General features: G+C 38.5%; 1 pseudogene; it reads right to left on the minus strand.

Moving 5' to 3' along the window:
* Positions 1-21879: 21879 nt before the first annotated feature.
* Positions 21880-22839, minus strand: LOC129541141 (heterogeneous nuclear ribonucleoprotein A1-like; annotated as a pseudogene).
* Positions 22840-23577: the final 738 nt, after the last annotated feature.

A 23577-nucleotide genomic window follows, 5' to 3' on the forward strand; every position in this document is an offset into this window, starting at 1 on the left:
GACCTGCATACAGGTTTCTCAAGAGGCAGGTCAGGTGGTCTGGTATTCCCATGTCTTTCAGAATGTTTCACAGTTTATTGTGATCCACACAGTCAAAGGCTTTGGCATAGTCAATGAAGCGGAAATAGATGTTTTTCTGGAACTCTCTTGCTTTCTCCATGATCCAGCGGATGTTGGCAATTTGATCTCTGGTGCCTCTGCCTTTTCTAAATCCTGCTTGAACATCTGCTTGTTTCACTAGTCATTAGAGAGATGCAAATTAAAACCACAATAAGATCCTACTTCACACCTATTAAAATGTTTGTAGTTAAATGAAAGACAATAACAAGTGCTGGTGTGGAGGGTGTGGAGGATATGAAGTAATTACAGCTGTGCTATGTTGCTGGTGGAAACACAAAATGGTATAGTCACTTTAGAAAACAGACTGGCATTTCCTCAGAATGGAATAGAGTTACCATATGATCTAGAAATTTCACTCTTAAGTATTTAATCATGATGACTATAACTCTTTGAGAAACTTATTGAAAGTCTTGGTTCAAAGCATCTTTGGAATTAATTGAGCTGGTTCTGGTTCTGGAGTCTCATTTTAAGTTTCAAAATTAAGAAGACTGAAAATTTGGAAAATTTAAAAATTATGGCAAAATATTAATCAAGAAGATGAAGACGTCTTTGGAAAAATAGTTGTTTACAATTTTCACTCCAAAAAAAAAAAAGGGATAATGTAATCTGAGTATTCTCTGGCCCAAAAATCTAATCTAGAAGTCAAAACTACCACAATAGCAGGTTGGCTAAGGGATGTCAATGTGAGTAGTCATGGAAACCAGTCAGTGAAAAACCTCTGAACAGAGAAGTAACTTCAAGATTTTCTTGTGGGCTTTGCCAGTGTTTTCTTTGATGTTGTTACTGTTTGTTTCTCTGGTTGTCATACTTCACCATTGTTGGCGGTAGGATTTCATAACATCACTAAATATTTTTCATGTTAAAGAAATGAAAAATTAGAGTCTAACAGCTATAATTATTTTGTTCTTTTGAAGAAAATGCTAATTTGATGAAAAATAGATTTACAGCGTCATATTTAAAAAAATCTGGGTTTCTACTTCAGGCCCCAAGATTTCTTTTGAAATACAGTAGAACAGTAAATTGTTTCTGAATTTATAAAAAATCATCTCATTCAACTAAATGTTTTATGTTACAGTATTTGCTTCTATGGATGATGATGATTTGGTAGTAAGACTGAATGTTTAAGTTGAAACAGACTGAGTTACTGCAAATTTAAAGTATTTAAAAGCATACTGTTTATAAGTTCTCTAGTTTTAGTTCTTAGATGCTTACAAGTGAAGATCAGTTTTATCTTGAGGGTAGATTTTAAGTGAAACGTAGCAGAATGTCTTCAATTTTACACTAATTATTTTTGAAGAATGTTTCTTTTTACTGATTTGATAGAGTAATAGAGTTTGCAATAAAATGTTAACTTACTGTTATAGCCTTCATTGCTTACTGATAGAATTAGTTAGCAATGAATAACCACACATACCAAAATGATAAGCCATGTCAGCACATAGATTGTCTGGATAGAGCTCTCCAAAAAAGTTAAAAGTTTTATAAGTTCCCATATACAGTCTGAGAAATTGTTGAAATGATGCAAGAAGTACAAACCTATTCCAAAGTTGATCTATGACAATTTTTTCCTGTGAAATTCTTTGGGATAGAAATCTGGAAATACTTCTCTTAAAGAAGGGCACTCATAGAAAATGCAGGCCGATGAAAAGGAGAATATATACCACCAAAGAATCAAATACGTGAGCATTAAGATTGCATTTTGAAATTCAAAGTTTACTGAAAAGCAATGTCCAAAAGCAAGTGTGTAAAACTAGACAACCATTTATTTTTTTTAGCAAATAAATCTCAAACTCATTCTAGATTCTATTAAATTAAAATTATTTCATAAATCTTATATGTGGACAGATGCATTTATCCTGAAGGTAGATCCGCTCATCCTCATAAGGTCAGTTATTTTTTATTTTTTAAATTATTTATTTATTTATGATTTATTTTAGCTGCGGCATGTGGGATCCAGTCCCCCTGCAATGAGAGCTCGGAGTCTTACCCACTGGACTGGGGAAGTCCACATCAGGTCAGCTCTTTACTCTCTTCTTTTCTAATTTTCTCTCTGTTCTCTCTCTCTTCTTTTTTCCATCTCTCTCTCTCTTTCTCCTATACTCTCATCTCTTTCTTATTTCCTCCTTTGCTCAGTGTCCCTTTTACTTTCCATTCTCTTTCTTTCGTTTCACTTGTTCTCTCTTCTCTCCCTCCTTCCCTCTGTCTTACTCTCCCCATATCTTCCAGCCTTTATCTCTTTCTCTTCTTACCTCTCTTCCTGTCTCCCTTTCTGCCTTCTTCCTCCTCTACTTCCTTCCATCTTTCTCTCCCCACTCCCCTCTTCTTCCCTGCCTTTCTCTTCTTTTTCCTTCAATTCTCTGCCGTGTTTGAGTTTGGTGTACTGATGAGATAACATTGCTAGGACTCTATTGCAGGAGGAAGCAGGTGGCCCTGATGTACCCATTTGTACAGGTGTAACTGGAGAAATTTCTGGGTGAGCCCCATGCGGTTTCACTTTCCCAAGGGATGAAAGTGCCTCCTTGGAAAAAATCTTTTTGTAAGGAAAATATATATATGAACTCAGTTCAATGTATATGATTAATATTTATGGAGGGCTATATGGTTCTTAGTAAACTTCAGAAAATAGAAATTCAGAATCTTTACATGATCAGTAATGGAATGACATGAAATGTATCAGGACAGTGAGAGGAAAAATAAGAAAGTGAATTATCATTACCACTAGTATCTCTATTCTCTTTCACCAACATAGAAGGTCATCCTAATCCTCTGAATTCATTAGTAAGCTATTATTGCTCCTAATTCATCAAACTTTTCAGGTCTCTTGTTTGTGTTCTTTCCTTGCCTGTCTACCTTCTCTGCCCTTCTGATCTTTTCCTTACCCTTTATCACTCAGCTCTTAATTTGTCTCTTGAAGCCCACTCTAGCTCTTGGAGCCCACCAGATAAATGAGTTTGTCCTGGCTTTGTGATTCTGTAGCTATTTGCATATACATTTTTTTTTGTACAGTAATAACTACAATTAGTCTTTCAAAGGTCGAAGTCTGTCTTACTCATATTTTCCAGAGTTGACAAAACATAAAAGAAAGAATTTGATATTCATCCATTTACATATGTTTATGGAACACATACTATTCAGTGGAAACTGGGTTAAAAATGTGTATATTTGTGCAAGGATATCAAAAGGCTATTTTTTTTCTCAAAATTGACTCAGTGTCACTTTTCTCTCAAAATATCCCAATGAGAATTCAGTGAAATAGCTCTTTTACATATTAATTGCTCTTTTCTCACAGCCTTCCTTCCCCTCCCCAGAAACTCAGGTTTTAATCTGTATGGTCTGAGCCTGATGATAAGCTCAGTTATAAATTCAAAGTCATACTTCCCCATCCCTGAATCAGTATCCCTGGACCATAGAGCTTGGGAGCAGTATTATAGGTAAGAAAAGTCAGATAGAGAAAGACAAATACTATATGGTTTTACTTTCATGTGGAATCTAAACAAGCAAAAAACAAAAACAGATAGCAATACCCCATCTCTCCAAACTAGACTGATAGGAAAAGAGATTTGATTTATGGTTATCAGAGGTAGGGGGTGGGAGGGTGAGAATTGGGGGAAGATGGCCAAAAATTACAAACTTATAGTTATAAGATATATAAGTACTTGGAATATAAACATAATGACTGTAGTTAACATGGTTGTATGATAACATGAAAATTGTTAAGACTTCTCATCACAAGGAAAATATTTTTTCTTTTTCTTTCCATTGTATTTATATGAGATGAAGGGTGTTAACAAAACTTACTGTGGTAACCAATTCATGATATATGTAAGTCACACCATTATGATGTACATTTTAAACTTGTACACTGATGTGTATCAATTATTTCTCAATAAAACTGGAAAAAAAAAATCCCTGGACCAGTTTTGATGGTAACCTGGGATGAGGATGAGTTTTTCTCTAGAAGGCTTCTGCATCTCCAATGTAAATAGAATTCTGCTGGGTCCACCTAATTTCTTATACACAGTTGAATCCTAAAGTCAACATAACTTGAGTTCCCAAGTTGGGACTCCTGAAACAGCAATCAGAAACATGCTTAGGTCCATAAGAGTGCTACAATGATTTTCTTGAGATCTTTTTTGAGGGCAGAATGCTAAACACAGTCTCTCACATACAGCAGAAACATACATAACACTTGTTGACTAAATGAATCACAGAGTTGCTTTCTTCCTTATTGTAAAATCTATTTTGCTTCTCAACATTTTAAACCAGTTTGTAATTAGAAAGTACTTCCCTTGACCATCCACTGGAGGCAGCACTGCCTATGTGGAAGCTTTGTTGGGTCATGTTCCCAGCCTGTCCTTTAAGAGAGAAATCAGTTTTGTGTGTAAATCTCCACACTTACAGAGATAGCATTCTATTATACCCTGCATGAAGGACTGGAGAGAGAACCAATGTTTATTTTATGGTATTTTTTAGGCATTTTAGAATATGCGTAACTTATTTCAACTTTATGAAGGAATGCTGAAGGGCCCTTAAATGTATTCCCAGGAATTTATTTCTCCCTCTCTGTATCCAGCACAGACCAGGAAGCTCTAGACTTAGTGAGCACTCATTTTAAGAAATCAACTGATTCCAAGCTTAAAATATTTCTTAATTTAAAAATATCTGTACATTTTGTAATGTATATAGAATCACTATGTTGTACACTGGTAGTTAAAATAATGGTGTATGAGAGTTATACTTCAAAAACAAACAAACAAAATCATAGAAAAAGAGATCAGACTTGTGGTTATGAGAGATGGAAGGAGCAGGGGGTGGCGGTTGGGGGAGGAATTGGATGAAGGCAATTAAAAATTACAAACTTCCAGTTGTAAGATAAAAATTTTCTAAGGATATATTGTACAACATGATTAATGTAATTAATACTGACGTATCTTATATGAGAGATTTTAAGAGAGCAAGTGCTCTAATCACAAGGAAATATATATTTTTCTTTTTTTCTTTTGTATTTATGTGAGATGATGGATGTTCACTAACCTTATTGTGGTAATCATTTCATGATGTATACGGGTTTATGTACACCTTAAACTTATACAGTGCTGTGTATTAAATCTCAATAAAACTAGAAGAAAAAATAAAAACATTTAGTAAATGCCTATAGTTTTGGATAAGAACTATAAGATGTAAAGGAAAGATGGAATGAGGAAGAGGAAACTGAAAGAAAGCAAAAATAAATAATTGGAAAGTAATAATTGCAGACTGATTGAAACCTAGTTTAATTGGTTTTAAAACTAAGAATTGTCTTTCTGTGTTGCTGTATGGATTATCATTCTATTTTAAGACTTTTGAGACCTGGCAGATGGAGGTGTTGAGAAGTTATTGGTTGCTATTGCATTTTGTATATCATTTCACTGTGTGGTTGTTGAAACTATGCAGTTGATGTTGAAAGATGTGCAAACCTTTGGTTCAAAAATGTTTTATCTTAACGTGTATTTGGGAAAGTCAGTTTCTAGTTAAGGTAAGGTTAGAGAACTAACATGGAAATTTCTGTAATTTATTTTCCTCATGAAATGAAAAGGAGAAATGAAACAGGATATTAGATCATTAAATCTAATTTTCTTTTTCAGTTAAAACTGAGACACAGTGTGACTGACTTAATTGATTATGTTGTTTATGTAGTTCATTAGTATAGAATTGGTCTAGTTTCATCTCTTGATTCTTGATCTGGTGTACTTAGTAATTAAAGGATATTTCAACTAAAGAATGAAATATAAGGTACTTTTCAACTAGGATGCAGTTTCTTTATATAATTTCAGTTTAAAATAAAATGTTTAAGGTAAATGTAACAGTCAGAACTGTACATGGAACAACAGACTGGTTCCAAATAGGAAAAGGAGTACGTCAAGGCTGTATATTGTCACCCTGCTTATTTAACTTATATGCAGAGTACATCATGAGGAACGCTGGGCTGGAAGAAGCACAAGCTGGAATCAAGATTGCCAGGAGAAATATCAATAACCTCAGATATGCAGATGACACTACCCTTATGGCAGAAAGTGAAGAGGAACTAAAAAGCCTCTTGATGAAAGTGGAAGAGGAGAGTGAAAAGTTTGGCTTGAAGCTCAACATTCAGAAAACGAAGATCATGGCATCTGGTCCCATCACTTCATGGGAAAGAGATGGGGAAACAGTGGAAATAGTGTCAGACTTTATTTTTTTGGGCTCCAAAATCACTGCAGATGCTGATTGCAGCCATGAAATTAAAAGACACTTGCTCCTTGGAAGGAAAGTTGTGACCAACCCTGATAGTATATTAAAAAGCAGAGACATTACTTAGCCAACCAAGGTCCGTCTAGTCAAGGCAATGGTTTTTCCCATGGTCATGTATGGATGTGAGAGTTGGACTGTGAAGAAAGCTGAGTGCCGAAGAATTGATGCTTTTGAACTGTGGTGTTTGAGAAGACTCTTGAGAGTCCCTTGGACTACAAGGAGATCCAACCAGTCCATTCTAAAGGAGATCAATCCTGGGTGTTCATTGGAAGGACTGATACTAAAGCTGAAACTCCAATACTTTGGCCACCTCGTGTGATGAGTTGACTCACTGGAAAAGACTCTGATGCTGGGAAAGGTTGGGGGCGGGAGGAGAAGGGGACGACCGAGAATGAGATGGCTGGATGGCATCACCAACTCTATGGACATGAGTTTGAGTGAACTCTGGGAGTTGGTGATGGACAGGGAGGCCTGGCGTGCTGTGATTCATGGGGTCGCAGAGAGTTGTACACGACTGAGCGACTGAACTGAACTGAACTGACTGAAAAATTCCTTATATACTGAAAAGAAAGTGACTCTCATTTTTACTGTTTGACTCAAGGATATTCATTAGATTATTTCCCTTCCAATCTGGCCTGGACCCACTAATGAATTATTCCAACTATTCTCACAGTCAGCCTTAATTCCCTGAAGAGCTTTACTGCCCCTCTCAACCCTTTGTCAGGCCCTCTGCTATGGATCAGTGATCTGCCTTCTTCGTTCTTCCTCTGGGTTTCTGAGAAATGCTGAAGAAAGTTGCACAACCACATTGATGGTGCTGTTACCACTGCAAGTGTTCCAAACTCAGTGGGGCTTCTGATGATGCTTAGAAATTCTTTCATTAATCCATAGCAGGGTTCCTCTTCTAGTCTTATATGAATTTTGTAAGTGTCTGCTGTCTTTTTTTTTCCCAGTCCACAGCCTCATCCTTGTTCCTCCATGAGCAGATGTTTTTTCTACCTTTATTCAGAATATCAGGGCCATCAAGTAAGCATTTTCTCAGTATTATATTCATGGCTGAAATCGAATCCATTTTTATCATCTTTCTTTCCTTAGGGAAAGTATGGAAGTAGTCAAAAGCAAGGGATCTGGAGTCAGATTGCACATCTCAGTTCTTCAGTCTATTCGGGGTGTCACTTTAGGGAGATTGCTTACTCTGTCTGTGCTTGGGTGTCCTTCTTTGTATATTTGGAGTAATAACAGCATCTACTGCATAGGCTTGACATAAGAAGTAATGAGGTAATGTACATGTAGTGCATGGTACGTGGCACAAAGTAAGTGCACAAGTCAGCACACCTAGTTTTTTTTGTTGTTGTTGTTATTGCCTAGGAAAGAAATTGTTCCATTTTTTTCATCTTTCTTCAGCCAATTCCTCCCCAATACTATACTTTTTCCAGTGCAAAATTATGCTCAAATATTCCATTTCCTGAAAATATCAGTACTGAGATCCTGATTACCTTGTTAATACCTAACTCTAACCCTATCCTGACCACAGCTCTGCCTTACTTTTGTCCTTCCATTATCACATAATGCTGGTAACTCTCAGAAGCTTCTCAGCTGCCACTGGAACTCAAGTGCAGAATGCATAGTTGAGTGGGGTGGTAATTAAAATCTATCAATCTGAGATACAATGATCAAGACTAAAGACTCTATGACTAATAGATGTAGAATTGTCTCCTCCTTATCATTAAAAATGAATTCAGGGACATTGGAAAGATGGTGGAGCAGGAAGCCATGGAGTTTCCTTTCCCCTAGGAAAGGAAACAATATATGGACAAATTCAGCAATAATTCACAGATAAATTCCTTTTTGAGAAATCCAGAAGCTAATTGACTTCAGGAAAACATAAAACTAGACTCAAAGAAGCCAACAGGAGGTTCAAGATATCTTCCTGCTGGAATCTCAGTCCCTAAAACTAGACTCAAAGAAGCCAACGGGAGATTCAAGATATCTTCCTGCTGGAATCTCAATCCCAAGCACAGTGTCATACAACTGGGAGGAAACCCCCCATCTCAACCTTCAGCTTCTCTTAAGGGGAGGGGAAGAATTGGTCCAAATGTCCAGTACTCCAAGTGTTCTGTGAAGTCTTCCTAGGAGACTGACTTCTGTTTTTCCAGTCTGAGAGTGCTGATAGGACCAGCACAATCTAATTGTCTATAGAAAAATAAAGATGGTGACTAGGGCTAATAGTTGCCATAGCTCTTCCTTTAGCGGAAGCAGAATGAGTAGAGAACATCCCTAGCTCCCAGCATCTTCTTCGGGAGGGAAAGAGTGGGTTAATCTGTCTAATGTCTCAACTTTTATATGAGATACACAGAGGACTGGCTTCTTTCAGACTTTCATGATTCAGAGTACAGATAGAAACAAGGAAAGTCTAGCCAACTAGAGATTAGTGAGAACATAAACAGAGGTTTGAAGAGGCCCTGATGCTCGGAAAGATTGAAGGCAGGAAGAGAAGGGGACGACAGAGGATGAGATGGTTGGATGGCATCACTGACTCAATGGACATGAGTTTGAGTAAACTCTGGGAGTTGCTGATGGACAGGGAGGCCTGGCATGCTGCAGTCCATGGGGTTGCAAAGAATTGGACACGACTGAGCGACTGAACTGAATCGAACTGAACTGAGATAGAGGTTTGGAAGTAATCATAGCCCCTCCCCTGGCTCAGGATAGAGTGAGTGTATGAAAAGCCTCAGACCCAACTTTTTTTTGAGGTGGGAAAAAGTTAGATGCAGTGTTCAATGATCCAAGTTTTCTGAGCGCTGACTGAGGGACCAGCTTCCATCTGACTTGTTCTAGTATACTGGATGCTTGGGGGCTGCAGAAAAACAAAGAAAGTGGAATTGGACAAGCAAGAAGATTTGAGAGGCCCTTAATATCTCTGGACAGGCTGACTGGTGGTGGTCTTTCCCTGAATGAAGTCAATCTGTGGAAACGAGGGTAGGTGGCTGATTCGTCTAATGCACTGACACCAATACAGAGAATCAAGCAAGATGAAGAAGCAGGCAAATATATTTCAAATAAAGAACAAGATACATCTCTGGAAAGTGATCCTAATGAAATGGAGATGTATTGTTTACCTGGCAGAGAATTCAAAACAACCATCATAAAGATGCTCACCAAGGTCAGGAGAACAATGCATAGAGAAAGTAAGAATTTTAACAAAGAGATAACAAAGAAGATGTAAAAAAGTACCAAACAGAAATCATGAACCTAAAGAATACAATAACCTAGCTGAAAAATTACTAGAGAGCTTCAGTGGCAGACTTGACAAAGCAGAAAAAAGAATCAGTAAACTTGAAGATTATCATTGGAAATTATCCAGATAGAGCAGCCAAAAAAAGAAAAAAGTGGGGAAGTTTAAGGGTCTGATGAAACAACAACAATAAGATTAATATATGCATTGTGAGAGTCCCAGAAGGAGGAGGAAGAGTGAGAGAAAGAAAGAGAATCAGAAAGCTTATTTAAAAAAAAAAATTAAATCTTGACTGGAAACTTCACAAATCTGGGGAAGGAAATGGACATCTAGATCCAGAAAGTATAAAGGATTACAATAAGATGAATTATAAAAAAAGCAGAAAGCAAGCAAACAAAAAACATAAAATCACTGAGACAATCAAAATTCTCAAACAGCAAAGACAAAGAAATTTGAAAGGAGCAAAAGAAAAGTGGAGCTTCCCCAGTGGCTCAGCAGGTGAAGAATCTGCCTACAATGCAGGAGACATAGGAGACACAGGAGACTGTGGTTCAATCCCTGGGTCAGGAAGGTCCCCCGGAGAAGGAAATGGCAACCCACTCCAGTATTCTTGCCTGGGAAATCCCATAGATACAGGAACCTGGAGGTCTACAGTCCACATTGTCACAAAAGAGTCAGACTGACTTAGTGACTGAACAACAACAACCTCCTACTTTCAGCAAATTGCTTTATTTTTATGCCCCTACTAAAATCGTGGCTTTAGACGCCCGGCTCCGGCGGCGCAGGCGCAGACGCGGGAGACGCCCGGCTCCGGCGCAACCGACCACGTGCAGAATCGTGGCTGAGAGGAGCTACCCCGCGCCCAGGGTTAGGGCGGTGGCCGAGAGGAGCTGTACCACGTTCAGGAGGCGGTGGCTGCTTGGGCACCGGAGGGCCGAGAGGAGCTGATCTACATTCAAAGCAGGAGGCGCGGCCTTGAGGAGATACCCCTCGTCCAAGGTAAGGTACAGCGGCTGCGCCTTGCTGGAGCAGCTGGGAAGAGATACTCCACGACCAAGTGGAATGTAAGAATCCAGTGTTCTGGGGAGGAAGGAACAAGATGGCGGAGGGATAAGATGGCAAGACCACTTTCTCCCCCACAAATTCATCAAAAGAACATTTGAACGCGGAGTAAAGTCCACAAAACAACTTCTGAATACTGGCAGAGGACATCAGGCTCCCGGAAAAGCAGCCCATTGTCTTCTAAAGGAGAGAGAAGAAATCCAGCTCCACCCACCAGAACACCGACACATGCTTCCCTAACCAGGGAACCCGGACAAGTCACCCGTCCAACCCCACACACAGCGAAGAAACTACGTAATAAAGAGAACTCCACAAACTGCAAGAAGAGGGAAAGGCCACCCCAAGCAAAGCAATATAAGCAAGATGAAGAGGCAGAGAAATACCCAGCAAGTAAAGGAACAAGATAATTGCCCACCAACACGAACAAAAGAAGAAGATATAGGAAATCTACCTGATAAAGAATTTCAAATTTTGATGGTGAAAATGATTCAAAATCTTGAAAGCAAAATGGAGTTACAGATAAATAACCTGGAGAAAAGGATTGAGAAGATGGAAGAAAGATTTAATAAGGACTTAGAAGAAATAAAAAAGAGTCAATATACAATGAATAATGCAATAGATGAGATCAGAAACACTCTGGAGGGAACAAACAGTAGAATAACAGAGGCAGAAGACAGGATAAGCGAACTAGAAGATAGAATTGTAGAAATAAATGAAACAGAGAGGAAAAAAGAAAAATGAATTAAAAGAAATGAGGACAATATTAGAGTCCTCTGGGACAATGTTAAACGCTCCAACATTCGAATCATAGGAGTCCCAGAAGAAGAAGACAAAAAGAAAGACCATGAGAGAATACTTGAGGAGATAATAGTTGAAAACTTCCCTAAAATAGGGAAAGAAATAATCACCCAAGTCCAAGAAACCCAGAGAGTCCCCAACAGGATAAACCCAAGGCGAAATACTCCAAGACACATATTAATCAAATTAACAAAGATCAAACACAAAGAACAAATATTAAAAGCAGCAAGGGAAAAGCAGCAAATAACGCATAAGGGGATTCCCATAAGGATAACAGCTGATCTTTCAACAGAAACTCTTCAGGCCAGAAGGGAGTGGCAAGACATACTTAAAGTGATGAAAGAAAATACCCTACAGCCCAGATTACTATACCCAGCAAGGATCTCATTCAAATATGAAGGAGAAATCAAAAGCTTTACAGACAAGCAAAAGCTGAGGGAATTCAGCATCACCAAACCAGCTCTCCAACAAATGCTAAAGGATCTTCTATAGACAGGATACACAGAAAGAGTGTATAAACTTGAACCCAAAGCAATAAAGAAAATGGCTATGGGATGGTACTTATCAATAATTACCTTAAACGTAAATGGGTTGAAATTTTCAAAAAGGCTAGGAAACAATTCTCATAGCCATCAATAGTTCAGTGTTGAGTTCATGAATAGTTTTTAAAGTTTGGGACAAACTGTAGTATTTGCTATTTGAAGTACTATTTGTAATTGGCATATTACGATATAACATTGGTCTTCATTTCCATCTTAAAACGCCTAAAAATGCCTAACAGGTTTTTAGATTTGTGAATTTTAGTTGAAATGTATTTTACGACGTTACTAAACCTGCAGAAATATTGAAATATTTCAGAGAACTTATTCACTGTACATTTAATTTATTTTATTTATAAAAGTTATGAACTGTAATGCTTGTTGCTTCAAATGCTTGTTGCATTTGAAGTGCTAGTTACAAGAAAATCAAATACCTTCAATGTATAAATGCTATTAAGTTTTTAAAGGACTCTGGAGTATAAGTAAGTTTGTTTAAAGAAATTTAGTCTGTTCAACTTGAAAAAAATAAATAAATAAAATTGGAAAAAAAAATAAAATCGTGGCTTTAGTACAGACTTAGGAAAGGAAGGGAAGGGAAAGAGAAATGGACAATTGTATCCCTAATCCTAGCTTCTGCTTCCAGTGCAGACCAGCCTTAGTCCATCTTGCCTGCTTACTGAATCATTAATCTTGTTAGTTCATCATAATTTCTTACTGATTGCTGTCTGTGGTTTGTTCTACCCCTATCTGTGCCCACTGAACATAACCTTGGCTTAAACTTGAACATTAAGGTTAAGGTTAAGTCGCTCACTCAGTCATGTCCGACTGTTTGCGACCCTATGGACTGTAGCCCACCAGGCTCCTCTGTCCAGGCAATACTGGAGTGGGTTGCCATTTCCTTCTCCAAGGGATCTTCCCAACCCAGGGATTGAACCCAGGTCTCCCGCATTGCAGGCAGATGCTTTAACCTCTGAGCCACCAGGGAAGCATAACCTTGGCTTAATTAATAATAATAAATTATTATCTCCAAGCTCCTAGATAGCAAGCAGTTCAGGATCAAGTACCTTCTGATTCAGCCTGCTTCTGTAGCAATCACACTGGTCTCAGAAGGACAAGATTGATGAGTGATATCAAATCAAGAATCATCTCTGAAGAGTGGTTGTTGAAACTGTAGGCATGGAGGGAGTTGAGAGTGAGGAAAAAGAAGAGGAAACTGGATACACCTTGGGAAGAATGCTTATATGTTTTTATTTAGGGAACAGCAAGAGGAAGGAAAACAGAGTTAGAAAAGGGATAACTTGGGCTTAATCTCCACCATGAAAAATTTCAAGTAATTGCTCTAAAGTGACTAATTTTTTGTGAGAAGAATTTGACTCAATGCTGTGTTCTTAAACACTTTAAATTGGCAAAGTAGTGGTATTATTATAGACCTGGGGTAGACTAAGAAATATGACATTATAGAATGACTTGTTACGGTAAGAATGACTCAGTGTCTTGAGTCAAACCAAGTGATTCATCTATACAGCCTCTCATCCATCTGACAACCATTTGGCCTGACTTTGGAGTTCAGGGTCAGTTAGAGGGAGACTTTCCTCTTCTGTTTTAGTCAACTTTTGGATGGATAGTTTGTTCTGATAATACTAGTTTTGGGAATGCTTTACAAAAATCTTGTGGGAAAGAGCCTTTGGAAAGCATAGAGCTGTCTCTTAGATTGCTTGGCTGAGTTTATTTACCAAAAGAAATTTTTTGCCTAGGTGACCTTGCTCAGATCGGCAAATTCTCTGGAAACATGGGTAGCATGTATGTTCATTTTATTCACCACTGTATCCCCCTAACACAGTGCCTGGGACACTGCAGATTTTAGATAAGTACTTGTAAAATGAATGAATGCAGTGGAATTGTTCTTTACTTCTTTGTGAAGTCATCATCTGATGGTGAGAGAAGCAATTACAGAATTTTTTTTTTTGAGATAACTTTGGAAAGATGGTCACGGCTTAAAAAATTTCCAAGACAATCCTCAAGGAACATTGGTAATATATTAAAGATTTTATCTGCAACAGTGACTTCACTGTGCATTCCCTTCATATAAATAGATACTACTTTAAAAATTGTGCTTATAATTTAAACCTCTCCTAGAAAGTTAAACAGTAAATCACCAGAGAAACAGGCAACTGGATGAAATACATTTGGAAGTACTTTTTAGAAACAAATAGATGCAAGTGACTGCACACCATCCAGAAAGACAACTGTGCTGATTGGATCTCTCCCAACCTTGTGCCCTGCCCTCACCCTACCGCTTTCAACATACATAGTAAAATTCAAATAACTGACAATAAACCCATAGCCATTTATAAGAAAATTATTGCAATGATAAAGTAGTTCAGTAATAATATGTCTTCCAGATGAATTAATGAAAATTATTGTAAGATGGTATTTCCCATCACAAATTTGTGTTCACCCCTACTGTTACATTAACCAAACTACCTTTTCAATAGTTCAGGACTTACCTTTTTCAGAAAGCAGCATTCAAACAAATCTTTCCCAAATGGGAAGAAGGGAATTAACATTTATTTATCTCACACTCTACTAAATAGCAGAAGGCTATTTAATCTTAAAAGATTTATTTTTCTATTAAGTGAAGTGTAGATAATAATTAGTGGATATGTTCCATTAAAAGAAACTAGTTGTAATAAACCCTAATGATTAAGAGCCAGTACTCAATAGTAGACAGATTTGGGTTTAAAGTCTGGCTTCTTTCTTTTCTCATTGGGCTTTTGGGAAAGTTATCTAGTTTCTTAAATTTGCACATCAGTAAACTGGATTTAATCATATTGCTTACTTCACTGAGAGATTTGGAGCATTTAATGAGATAATGCATATAAAGCATTTAGCTTAATACCTGGCACATAATAAATGCTCAGTAAATATTTATGTTCTTTATTATAGAAGGGTTTGCTACAGATTTTCTTCAAATACTGTGCTACATTTAAGTGAATCAATTTACATGGTACTTTCTAGGAATTCATGTATTAGATAAGTTATGCACTGTGTATGGAAGAATTATATTTTTTGTTAAGTTTAACTCATAGACATATGGTTCTCAATGCAAGTAGAATGGAGAAGAGGGCACTGCTTCCCTGGGAATGACTTTTGGAAATGTGTATGTAGGTCATTTTTGGTACTCACATACTAGATAAGGATCTCTGAGTAAGTTTACCTTGCATAATGTAAAGAACAGTGCTATTTAGCATTGTCTTTGTCAAGTGTGTGGAATGATAACTAATTTCATAAATGCTCATTTCCACTTAGACATTAGAGTGAAGCATTGATAAGATGTGGGATATATGTTCTTATAAAATTACTATTTTTATTCATCATAACAATTTGGAATGATGTCTAATAAAATAAATCAATGACCAGAAGTGTTGGTTTCCCAATAGAGGGAAAAAACGTTTCCAAAATTTTACCTATAAGGTTCAGTTTTTTCATTCATCACTTATTTATTTGACAAACTTCTATTGAATATCTGTTATATTTAATCTGCTTTGTTTCAGTTCAGTTCAGTTCAGTCGCTCAGTCGTGTCCGACTCTCCACGACCCCATGAATCACAGTACGCCAGGCCTCCCTGTCCATCACCAACTCCCTGCTTTGTTTAGTTAGCATCTAATCCAATGACTGGTGCTTAACAAAAGTAGTTTGGATGATAGACTGAGGAATGAATGGTTGCTAAATAATAAATACATGGCTTATGCCTTCTAGGAGCTTATATACCAATGCTTTGGAGAATGGGAAAAAAAGGGTCTCTTTGAGAACATCTTTTATGCCTTTTGTTTTTGCTTTAGACTATTATGTAACATGAATCAGGGCAAATATGCAGATTCTAGAATCTGATACACAGAGATATTACTAATAGGCCTGGAACAAAGCCCTGAAATCTACAGTATTAGCAAGTATCCCAGATAATTGTTGTTCATGTAACAGGCTTTGAGATAATATCTTAGTCCTTGTATTAGATTCTGATAAAAGTATCAAAATTATTTTTAACTTACTTCCACATTTCCTTTTCATTGCTACTACCAACAACGAGAAGGACAGCAAAGCAAAATAAAACACCCTTAGATTGTCCCAGGGAAGGAGAAAGGGAAAAATAGTAAAAATGAGTTAGTTGGCATGTGAAAGTATTTCTGAATTCAGGAGAATATGCTCACAATCTCAGTTAGATTCCCTGGGGGATGAGAATGGTGACATATGGGCAAGCCTCATACTGAGCCATTTCTGTGATCTTCTCTGTATTATTTTCTCCATCTTTCTAGGAGGAGAAGTCGTTGGTCATATCAGTTTTTACAGAACTGATGGCAAAGGGCACAAAAGGTGCCAAAGGCTTATCTTAACCTTTTCCTGACTTTCTGTTTCTCTAGCTGTGGTTAACGTTAACAGCATCTGGACCTTGGTGGTTGTGGATACTGCAAAGCAGTCCATATAAGATGTGACATTCTCATAAACAACTTTTGTTAAAGGAAAGAAACATGCTTACACAAAGTGATAGGTTCAGCCATTTGAAGAACAGAAAGTGAAAAAGGATTTAAAAAAATTTTTTATTTTTTATTTTTTTTTACATTATATATGTGCCTTTATTTGTATAAAGATATAAAATTAATTTAAAAATGTCAAGTCCAAATTTTTTAAATTTATTTATTTTAATTGGAGGCTAATTACTTTACATTATTGTATTAGTTTTGCCATACATTGACATGAATCTGCCCTGGGTATACATGTGTTCCCCATCTTGAACCCCCCTCCCACCTCCCTCCCCATCCCATCCCTCTGGTTCATCCCAGTGCACCAGCCCCAAGCATCCTGTATCATGCATCAAACCTGGACTGGCGATTCATTTCACATATGATAATATACATGTTTCAGAAAGTGAAAAAGGATTTTAACTCTTTCCTATCACTTGGTGTGATTCTACACAGTCTAAGCATAACAATGCTTTTCAGTTTCCAGAGAGCTTGACCACTTGGGAAAAGAATGAAATCCAAAAATTCAGTTTATGCAGGGGTGCCTTTTATTTGAGTGTCTTGGAGGAAACACTGAGTCTTGCTTTTTAACTTTGTGTGTGTCTGTGTGACAGAGTGATTGTAGTGACTTGAATCCCTTGGTGAATCCTGGTTTACAGTGGAGTCAGCCATGAGTGCCAGAACAATCACCTTACAATAATCTAATCTTTTGGAGGTTAGACTTCTTACATCCCCAGTGTTATGTTGGATAAAGATGAGAGAGCTTTAGTTGGAGGGGTCAGTGCTGAGGAGCACCACTTTCTGGACAGATCAAAAATATTGTTGTTGTTGTTTAGCTGCTAAGTTGTGCCTGAATTTTTGTGACCCCATGGACTGTAGCCCACCAGGCTCCTCTGTCCAAGGGATTTCCCAGGCAAGAATACAGAGTGGGTTGGTGTCACAGTAGATAAATATCTCCAGTGGAACATATAAGGCTATTCATGGTGGTGATGGTAGTTGAGTCTCTCCAGCAGACATGAGTCAAGGAAGACTTCTGCTGAAATCAGTCATAAAGTTGAGGCCAGGAGCACAATGGCAAAAGTTGGATCCTTTGTCCAGCTGCTCCCATGAGCATTGGATGAGGACTAGCGGGAAAAGATATTCCCTCAGTTAATTACACTTTGTTGTGAGACCCTTGTGCAGTATCACACAATATCCCAAGGTGTTAGAGTCCTTTCTGTAAGCTTTATCAGTTCAAAATATGAGTGTTCCAAATTTTTCAAATACTCAGCCAAGTTTATTTTCCATCTTTAATATTAGTAATTCTAGTGTTGAAAATGGTATCTCATTGAAGTTTTGATTTGCATTAATAGATGGGGAAACAGTGGAAACAGTGTCAGACTTTATTTTTTGGGGCTCCAAAATCACTGCAGATGCTGATTGCAGCCATGAAATTAAAAGACGCTTACTCCTTGGAAGGAAAGTTATGACCAACCTAGATAGCATATTAAAAAGCAGACATTACTTTGCCAACAAAGGTCTGTCTGGTCAAGGCTATAGTTTTTCCAGTGGTCATATAAGGATGTGAGAGATGGACTGTGAAGAAAGCTGAGTGCCGAAGAATTGATGCTTTTGAACTGTGGTGTTGGAGAAGACTCTTGAGAGTCCCTTGGATTGCAAGGAGATCCAACCAGTCCATTCTAAAGGAGATCAGTCCTGGGTGTTCATTGGAAGGACTGATGCTAAAGCTGAAACTCCAGGACTTTGGCCACCTCATGCGAAGAGTTGACTCACTGGAAAAGACTCTGATGCTGGGAGGGATTGGGGGCAGGAGGAGAAGGGGACGACAGAGAATGAGATGGCTGGATGGCATCACCGACTCTATGGACATGAGTTTGAGTGAACTCTGGGAGTTGGTGATGGAGGGAGGCCTGGCGTGCTATGATTCATGGGGTCGCAAAGAGTCAGACATGACTGAGCAACTGAACTGAACTGACCTGAATGACTAATGATGCTGAGCATCTTTTCATGTACTTCTTGTCTATTTTTGTATATCTTATTTGTAGAGATGTCTACTCAAGTCCTTTGTCCAGTTTTTAATTGGATTGTTTGCCTTTTGTTGTTGAGGTGTAATAATTCTTTATATATTTGGTTACTAGATCCTTATCAGCTCTATTGTTTGCAAATATTTCCTCCTATTCTATGGGATATCTTTTTACATTCTTAATAGTATGCTTTGATGAATACATATTTTTAATTTTGATGAAGTTCAGTTTATTATATTTCTTTTTTGCATTGTTCTTTTGTTATCATATCTAAGGAACCATTTCCATATTCAAGGCAGTGAAGATTTACTCATATGTTTTTTTTTTTTAAGAGTTTTATAGCTTTAACTCTTATGTTTAGGTCTTTGATCCAGTTTGAGTGAATTTCTGTGTATGTGAGGTAAGGGCCTAAATTCATTCTTTTGCATGTGGATGTACAGTTGTACATCACCATTTTTTATTATTTTATTTTGTTTTATATTGGCGTATCATTAACAATGTTGTGTTAGTTTCAGGTATATAGCAAAGTGATTCAGTTCAGTTCAGTTCAGTCGCTTAGTTGTGTCCGACTCTCCGCCACCAAATGAATCACAGCACGCCAGGCCTCCCTGTCCATCACCAACTCCTGGAGTTCACTCAAACTCATGTCCACAGAGTCGGTGATGCCATCCAGCCATCTCATTCTCCGTTGTCCCCTTCTCCTCCCACCCCCAACCTTTCCAAGCATCAGTCTTTTCCAGTGAGTCAACTCGTCGCATGAGGTGTCCAAAGTATTGCAGTTTCAGCTTTAGCATCAGTCCTTCCAATGAACACCCAGGACTGATCTCTTTTAGAATGGACTGGTTGGATCTCCTTGCAGTCCAAGGGACTCTCAAGAGTCTTCTCCAACACCACAGTTCAAAAGCATCAATTCTTCGGCGATCAGGTTTCTTCACAGTCCAACTCTCACATCCATACATGACCGCGGGAAAAACCATAGCCTTGACTAGACGGACCTGGGTTGGCAAAGTAATGTCTCTGCTTTTTAATATATTATCAAGGTTGGTCATAACTTTCCTTCCAAGGAGCAAGCGTCTTTTAATTTCATGGCTGCAATCAGCATCTGCAGTGATTTTGGAGCCCAAAAAAATAAAGTCTGACACTGTTTCCACTGTTTTTCCATCTATTTCCCATGAAGTGATGGGACCAGATGCCATGATCTTCGTTTTCTGAATGTTGAGCTTCAAGCCAACCTTTACACTCTCCTCTTTCACTTTCATCAAGAGGCTTTTGAGTTCCTCTTCACTTTCTGCCATAAGGGTAGTGTCATCTGCATATCTGAGATTATTGATACTTCTCCCAGCAATCTTGATTCCAGCTTGTGCTTCTTCCAGCCCAGCGTTCCTCATGATGTACTCTGCATATAAGTTAAATAAGCAAGGTGACAATATACAGCCTTGACGTACTCCTTTTCCTATTTGGAACCAGTCTTTTGTTCCATGTACAGTTCTGACTGTTGCTTCCTGACCTGCATACAAGTTTCTCAAGAGGCAGGTCAGGTGGTCTGGTATTCCCATGTCTTTCAGAATGTTCCACAGTTTCTTGTGATCCACACAGTCAAAGGCTTTGGCATAGTCAATGAAGCAGAAATAGATGTTTTTCTGGAACTCTCTTGCTTTCTCCATGATCCAGCGGATGTTGGCAAGATTAAGTTATGCATATACATGTGTCTGTTCCTTTTAAAATTCTTTTCCCATTTAGGTTATTACAGAACACTGAGAAGAATTCCCTGTGCTTTATGGTAAGTTTTTATTGATTATCTATTTTAAATATAGCAGTGTGTACATGTCAGTCCCAAGCTCTGTCTATCCCTGCCCCTTCTTTCTCTCTCTGGTAACCGTAAGTTCATTCTCTAAGTCTGTGAGTCTGCTTTTCTTTGTTGATTGGTTTTTGTTACTGATTCAATCTCGTAGCCTTTCATATCAGCTTAAAGGGCTATCATTAGCATTTCTTACAGAAAAGTTCTACTATTAATGAACTTCCTCAGTCTTTATTTTTCTGGGGATGTTTTATTTTTAAAGGATAACTGCTGTGTATAGAAGTGACACATTTGTTAGCTTCAGCTCTTAAAAATGCCATCCTATTCCCTTCTGGCCTCCTTTGCTTCTAGAAGAAATTGGTTGTTAACCTTATTGAGAATTCCTTGAATGTAATAAATTCCTTACCTCTTTTTCTCTTTTCCTTTGGTAGTTTTATTATAATGTGTCTAGGTATGAATCTCTTTGAAGATTTACCCTGAGTGGAATTCATTGAGCTTCTTCAATGTGCAGATTCATGTCTTTCACCAAATGTGGGCCATTTCAACCATATTTCTTCAAGTATTCTTTCTTTGGCAGAGAATTCTTAAGTACTGCAGTTTAGCAGCTTCTTTCTTCCCTAAGTATTTCCCTGGTTGTTGTCAGTTTTTGATTAGTTTCTGGAGATCCAAACAAGATGACTGTGAATAGTAATGTTTTGTAAGGGATGGAATTTTGGATTTTCCTACTCTGCCATTTTCTGCCTTGATGTTGACACTACATCTTCTTTTCTTTTTTGGGGGGGGTGTATTAAATCTTTTATTGATTACACATGATAATCGATGATACACAAGCTTCATTCCCATCTATAACTTTATCTGGTACCATAATTCAATTTAGATATATTGCATAGGATGTGCCAACAATCATTAATAACAACAACAAAAAAAAACCCCCCACAAAACTCCATACTTTGCATGGGTGACCCTTTTAATGGTGAACTCCAGGTCACAGCACAGTAACTATCAGTTCAACTACACCAAGGTTCTGAAGACAACAGCTTCTCCACAAAGCAGGTTTTAAATAAATTTCAAATGGAATCTGGCATCACCCTGAAGGAATTCTAACTTCACACTATTGGGGTAGTTTACCAAAATGGCTTCAGAGTAGACTAAGTTTACACAGCACATTAAAACAAAAAAAAAGACATTTACTCAGAGTCATGATCAGACTATTAGCAATCAACAGCATGGGTTCAAAAAAACAAATCTACATTAAAACCCTTTGTTGGAATGCTTTACACTTTCCACAGAACAGAAACTAAAATAACCTGTTATACAATTAGTCACAAGTACAGTCCTCGAGTTTTTTGCCCATAAACATGAGTATTGTCTAAAACATGTCTTCTTTGTAGTGGCTAGGCCTTGCCACCACTGTGGCACCACTGTGCTTGGCTGAGTTCACAAATCTGTTTTAACCTGTAGCTTCCCTGTCACTTCTCTGGCTCTCCTCTCCTGCTAAGCTTTGTTTCCTAGCATTAATTAAAAGCTTCTGCCACTGCCATAGTTATTGCTGTTGCTGGAACCACCATAGCCACCTTAGTTTCGTGGTTTGGCAAAGTATTGGCCTCCACCACCATAGGGACCAGAACTTCTGCCTCCAAAGTTTTCTCCTTTCATGGGTCCAAAATTTGATTGACTGCTGTAATTGCCAAAATCATTGTAGCTTCCGCCACCTCCAAAATTGCTTCCGTCATTACCAAATCCATTATATCCATCCCCACTGCCACCATATCTGCCACCACCACGGCTGCCACCAAAGCCACCTCGATCACTGAAGTTTCCTCCACGACCAAAGTTGTCATTCCCACCGAAACCACCTCCACGACTGCCACCAAAGTTACCTGAACCACTTCGACCTCTCTGGCTGGATGAAGCACTAGCCATCTCTTGCTTAGACAGGGCTTTTCTCACTTCACGGGTGTGCCCATTGACAGTGTGGTATTTTTGAATGACAGTCTTGTCTACGGAGTCATGGTCATCAAAGGTTACAAAAACAAAGCCTCTCTTTTTGCCACTGCCTCGGTCAGTCATGATTTCAATTACTTCAATTTTCCCGTACTGTTCAAAATAATCTCTCAGGTGATGTTCTTCAGTGTCTTCTTTAATGCTACCAACAAAAATCTTTTTCAGAGTTAAGTGGGCACCAGGTCTTTGAGAATCTTCTCTTGAGACGGCCCTCTTTGGTTCCACAACTCTTCCGTCCACCTTGTGTGGCCTTGCATTCATGGCCGCATCCACCTCCTCCACCGTGGCGTATGTGACAAACCCGAAGCCTCTGGAGCGCTTGGTGTTTGGATCCTACGTTACCACACAGTCTGTGAGCGTTCCCCATGGCTCAAAATGGCTCCTCAGACACTCATTGGTTGTTTCAAAGCTCAATCCTCCGATGAAGAGCTTCCGCAGCTATTCGGGCTCTTTGGGAGACTCTGATTAAGACATGAAGGCAGTGAAGGTGGGGAAGACCTCAACGATGCGTTCTCAGCGGCGTCCACGGGCAGAAAGGAGTAACCTCAGGAACGTATCTGCCAGCCTACCTTAAGCCTCCCTTTTTTATCCCACATCCTCGCTTTCGGCATTGGTAGACTCCACCCCCGAATAGCTCTGATTGGAAATTTGAAACAGATTTCCCCTACCATTGGTCCCTGATGCTGCATTGCTGCTTAACGTCATGCATTTGGGCGTTCTACGCAGTCTCTACCCCTCAAAGTCTATTGGCTCTCAACTAATCTTATTCTTAACTAGTGTGATTGGCTAGTAATCATTCATGTTTGAATGTACTTAAGTTATTTAAAGAAACTTTTTATCCTCTAAGGCCTTAATTTTAAATTCAGTTTACCTGGCAAACCATGATTAATACTATGCATCAGAAAAGCAGTTCAGTTCAGTCGCTCAGTCGTGTCTCTTTGTGACCCCATGAATCACAGCACGCCAGGCCTCCCTGTCCATCACCAACTCCCGGAGTTCACTCAAACTCATGTCCACAGAGTCGGTGATGCCATCCAGCCATCTCATTCTCTGTCGTCCCCTTCTCCTCCTGCCCCCAATCCTTCCCAACATCAGAGTCTTTTCCAGTGAGTCAACTCGTCACATGAGGTGGTCAAAGTATTGGAGTTTCGGGTTTAGCATAGTTCTTCCAATGAATACCCAGGACTGATCTTTAGAATGGACTGGTTGGAT

Source organism: Moschus berezovskii, chromosome 4 (assembly GCF_049115385.1).
Source record: "Moschus berezovskii isolate FMDL1 chromosome 4, NW_MosBer_1.0, whole genome shotgun sequence".
In the NCBI taxonomy this organism is placed as follows: Eukaryota; Metazoa; Chordata; class Mammalia; order Artiodactyla; family Moschidae; genus Moschus; species Moschus berezovskii.